Raw genomic sequence first — 5,962 nt, forward strand, 5'->3', positions numbered from 1 at the left:
CCAAATAAATATTATAAATTAATATAAATAGATTAATTATTTAAATTCAATAAACATGAAGTTAATTAAACTCCTATTTATATTGGGCTTTGTTCATTGATTTGGCCACAAATAACGAACTCATTTTGTTAAGTTAAAAATGTTATCATATTTTAGAGATTCAATTGAGTGTCATGTGTCAAATGATGTACCGTATCAAGTCAAGTGAAGAAATCAATAAAGTGAAGAAATCAATAAGATCATGTCGCACATCAAATTGATGTAACTGCCTAGTGAAAATAAAGGCCAATGAAAATGTGCCACACGTAAGTTGACGTTTCAACTAATCAAATATGGTCATGTCACTTCAATTTGATTGGTCAGAAAGAGTTATACTTACCCTAACTCTTCTCTTTTCACAATTATAAATATGAGTCATATAATTCGAAAAAGGGACCAACAGTTCTAATAAGAAGCAAAAGAGAGTTTGTGGGTCAAACACTGCAGTTTCTCGGCAAGCCATAAGTTCAAGCATTCAAGCATCAAGTTTATCAAGATTCAAGATCAAGACCACAAAAATCAAGATCAAGCTAAAAAATCCTTAAATTCAAGTACAAGTCATGATCAAATCCATATCCATAAGGCAAGATCAAATCCTGCAAGTTCTCAAGTAAAGTTCAAATTCATCAAATTTACGATCAAGCTTGGAGACCCTTGAATTTATACTTGAAAAGGAGAATTAGAGGATTCATAGAGATTGTTACACTCATATATTGGAATCAAATAAAACAATTGTTGTAATATTTTTTTGTTCCGATTATCATTTTTGTCTCAAATTTTGCTGTCTACATGTTACGATCTGATACTGTCCCCATAGTCGTAGAATGATGCTTAGAATCACAAGTGACTCTAAGCTAACTCATGGATGACAAAATACGAAGGACCCATTTGGTAGGCCGCACTAATTAGAATAATTAATGAATTAAAATTTAGTCTCATCCGATACATCGTTTGGTTACTTCTTGTAACTTAATACATGGATTACTTATATACCATATGAGGTCTTATTTTATCCCTAATAAATGGAGGGGTAACTTATCCAGTGTTTAATAATCCATGACTAAGACCCCAAAATGACTATATTGTCCCTTGATTTCTTTTTCTAAATTTCTTATAATTTGATCTCCTCTTTAATTATATTGGGTTGGTTATAAATATATTTTTTAATTCTCCTGGTTCATTGTAATTTGATGATTTCATAAATTAATATTTGATTATTTTCTCCATATTTGATTTGCTTTACAGGATTGCATTTTTTTTGGTGTGTGGGTGTGGGTGGGCAGGGGCGCGGGGGTGGGGGAGTTTTTTTTTTTTTTTTTTTTTTTTTAATTCATGAATTGACCACTTGAACATTTGTTTTCTTCTTCTTTTTTAAGGGAAAAGGGTTAAATATGCACCTAAACTTTGCAAAAATGTTCAGATATACCCTCCGTTAAAAGTTTAGCTTACCAATGCCCTTGCCGTCCAAGTCTTCGGCCATATATACTCCCGTTGTATAGTTTTGGGTCATATATACCCCTGTTGTCAAGTTTTAGGTCATATATACCCCTATTACCATTAATTGCTTTGCTAAAATTTTTCAACTCCCTTTTACTTCTTTTTTTTTTTAAGATATCATATTTCCACATCACTTTTTAATTGTCATATTGCATACAATTAAATTCACCCTTTCTTCTACACATTAACCATCCGTCAAATGCTCTCTCTACCTCATAGTTTCTTAGATTTTTCTCTAATTTGTCGAAATTTCTTTGTTGTATTTTTCGATGCTTGCATAAACCCAAGAATAATCAAGTACAAAATGAAAAAAGTCAAGAATACCCCATAAAAGCTCAATGAAAAATTGCGATAAAAATTAAGAATTAAAGTACTTACCAACTGCAAATTATTTTAGTATCATATCAACCGACTTCATCTTTCACACCACCGTCAATTCTAGCATCAAGAATAAGAAGAATAAGGAAAACTCAAGTGAGAAATTGAGAGGTAGAAGTGTAAAAGAGGCAGCCCATATAGAGAAAACAAAATAAGTTGTTAATTAAGAGGATATCTTTTGTACATACGTACGTACGTACGTATGTATGTATGAGAGAAACGGTTATGCTAGAATTTGAAAATACAACAAAAGAATTTCAACAAATTAGAGAAAATTCAAAGAGATTATGAGGTATATGAGAGCATTTGACAGACGTTTAATGTGTAGTGAAGAAGTGAATTTAATTATATGTGATGTTACAATAAAAAATGATGTGGAAAATATAATTTTTTAAGGAAAAATAAGAAAAAGTGGGTTGAAAAATTTCAGCAAATTAAGTAACGGCGACGAGGGTATATATGGCCAAAATCTTGACAACAAAGGTATATATGATCCAAAACTTAACAACAGGGGTATATATGGACCAATACTTGGACGACAAGGGCATTGATGAGCTAAACTTTTAACGGAGGGTATATCTAAATATTTTTGAAAAGTTTAGGGGCATATTTGACCCTTTTCCCTTTTTTTAATAAGCTTCAGGTATTAAGACATTTATGTAGCCTTAAATCTTTGGTAAGTTTAAGACATATTTGATCAATAAAAAATATTGAAGTACAATGTGCTATCAAGGATTTTCAAAGTTGCACATCACACATGAAAAATTAGTAATAAAATTTTATTCATATTTTAGTTTCTAACTTGACTAATTTAATAAAATAGAAATTTCTCAAAAAATCAAGGGTACAATTGTAAAGGAGATTTTTGAAGAGTTTTAAATTAAACACAATACATGATATGTCTAGTTTTTAATAAGATGAATCAAACACTTGATAAAAAATAATCCAAGCACTACAATCCCTGCATTACTAATTCTTGCATTGTTAATCTCTGCATTTCTTGCGTTCGTACTAAAAGACCCCTAAGAATATAGTTAATAACTGATAAAATACTTATGTGGAAACTGAACTGAATAATATATTAAATATTCAAAGGACTAAAATTATCACTAAGCAAGTTTGAGATAAAAAACTAAACATCTAACTATAAGTCTGAAAATCCTCTACTAAGATGAGTTTTTGGGACAAACCCCATGAAACGACCCGAACCAGGGCCTGGTCGTATCTGTTCTCTCAAGTCCAACAAGGACTGGAGACCATCCCCTATACCCAATCCAACCAATCAATACACAACCCATGTCGGATGAATTCCGAACATATAACAAGATAGAGTTTTTAGAATTCAATGACTCTGGGTGTCTAAATCTGAGACCAACCCAACCAAGTCATACCGTCCAACCCAAGCCAAACAAACCATAATATGCCCGAGTACAAGGTTGTCCATACAAAGCCTCTAAACAATATTCAAGAATATCTAGTCGGGACATGCCCCCGACCATAGAAAAAATAAATGTCAAGAGAATAGTAAAAGCATAAGATGAACCATAACATGGAATGGGCCTTCTGAAGAATGGAAGCTCACCACTTCAGTCTGACTCAAGATGTCTCCGAATTACCAAATCACTAAGAAGGAGGATATCAGTATGGCTGATTCTTGTATCGCGTGGGTTTACAATGCTCGAAGACGGTTAATGGATGAATTCTAGCATGTACTCAAGAATGAGGATAAAGTAATTCCATTATTTAAAACCAAAGTAAATAACCATAAACAACCACATACATACATATATACCATGTCGGGAAAGGGGAACAAATTTAGCACGTGTTTAAAACGTTAATCTGAGTTGTGTAGATTTACCGTCATATCCACCCATGGGATATATGGGTCAAGTATTACCCCCTAAACGGGCCCTAGTGCATGTAGCCGCATGAACTGGAGATACCATAGATGGCTGGGGATTCCCTTGTACCCTTCACCCTCTATTATATATATGTACAAGTATATACTTGGGGGATTCCCTTGTACCCGACAAGTACATGGTCATCAAGACCAATCCGCATATCAGCTAACATGAGTTTCCAGTGTTAACCTTTCAAACTCACACCTTCACGGCTAACTATCACAACCCTTATTATCGCCCAATTAAAACATTTAACACATAACCAAACCACCAATTCCAGGAGTCAATTATTAAGGCATTATAATATGGTATTGTTATATAGACTATAGCTTGCAAGTATATAACACCTTGGGTTTTGAACCTTAGAAAATTTCTTGGAATTCTGGTCTCTAGACCCAATACGACTCATGGGAACAAGCCATATTTTGGGGTACGTATGGTATGGTCTAGTTGTATGCTGACCAGTATTGGTTGGTGGGATGGATTTTGGTCATTGGAACGGGTATGACTTGGTGGTACGAGTTATATGGTTGGATACGGATCGTTTGGTTCCTTAACTTAATCTTAGACTGGTTACTTAGGTTGGATCTGAGTAAAAGTGGATCACTATTAGCCGTAAGCCAGGGTATGAGGCTTACCGTAGACTCGTATGGTGGACAGTGTCTAAATTTTTCTTAGGTTTAATCTGCTAGAGGTATCAATAAAGGGTATGGATCATATGCTTTAGATACGACTTGATTGGATGAGTCGTATGCTGGATAGTATTGGATCCAAAGGTTTAATCTAGGATACGAGTGAAGTGTACCAATCGTATTGGAGGGTACGACTCGTGAGGGTCAGTTGTACCCTGGTGATGGTATTTTGTGCAACTTAAGTGGGGGTATTCTGGATATTTCCCTTCTTATCCTAATAAAGTCCCACGACTTCTAACCTACTTAGGAGGTTATTTACCCTATTATTCCATTCATTAAAACTTAGAAACTCTTCTAAAACAATCTATAATTCTTTCAAAAGCTTTTGGACAAGGAAAGTTAGGGTTTCAATTAGAGGATTAATTTGGGGCTTGTCTTGGTGATTTCTTTCCATCATCATCTCGGTTTAAGACATGTTATCTTCACTCATTGTTAATTCTAACTAAAGGCATGGTTTTTATGAATGTTTTCATGATTTCATTAATCGTATGATTTTGGCTTTCAAATATGATTTGTGGGTCTTGATATTAAATGGTTGGTTATGGTTTCCCATAGTTTTAATTATGCTTTATGTGTATTAATGGTGATTTTGGATAATTGGATTGCATGGGAATGGTTTAATGGTAATTGGAATTGGTTTTGGTTATATTATGCCCCCAATGTGTGGGACAAAATGCCTATAAGCATGTTTTCATTGCATTGGTTACTTTAATGGAACTCTTGCTTATTTTAAGACTTGGTAAAGGAATTACGCTTGGTTTAAATGGATTGAAAAGGTAAATGGCTAAATGGTTATGCTTGTGGGGTACATAGAATCACCCAAATGGTTTAATATGGTAAATGGAAAGGCACTTGGAAGTCCCTTTACACCTATATATGGTTGGCTATGGATAGTACTTTCACGAATGGTCAGTATGACTATACCACCACTAAATGGCCTTGGTTAATAAATGGTAAATGGATTTGTTGGTTACTTGGTAACAGTTTTAATTTGGCAATAATAGTGGGATGTGTAGAAAAGTCGTCGAAGGTAGAGGTCCCGGAAGGACCATAACTGGAAACTCATTGATAACGCTCAAACTACACCTCTCTTATGAGAATGTAAGCGATCGTTGTCAATATATAATCCAACTAGGTTGGGGTTGAATCCCACAGGGAATATGGTGTGAATTTGAGTTATCTACGGGTTAATCAACTGATAGTTATCAGTTTCATGTGAATGGGTTTTTTTGGAAAGGTAACAAATAATTACTTCTCAATTCAGTGTTTGAAATCAATATGATAAGGAAAACTAGAGTTATGTTCACTATGGGTGTTGGGATTTGATAGACCCTTGTAACAGTTCAAGATTCTTGTGGTAGGTAGGAACAACAAGACTATCTTTGTCGAAGTTATGTCTAAATATTTCTCAACCTATTTAGACATTTAACCACCTAATTCTCTCGAACTTAGGGA

Source organism: Capsicum annuum, chromosome 7 (genome assembly GCF_002878395.1).
Source record: "Capsicum annuum cultivar UCD-10X-F1 chromosome 7, UCD10Xv1.1, whole genome shotgun sequence".
Classification (NCBI taxonomy): domain Eukaryota; kingdom Viridiplantae; phylum Streptophyta; class Magnoliopsida; order Solanales; family Solanaceae; genus Capsicum; species Capsicum annuum.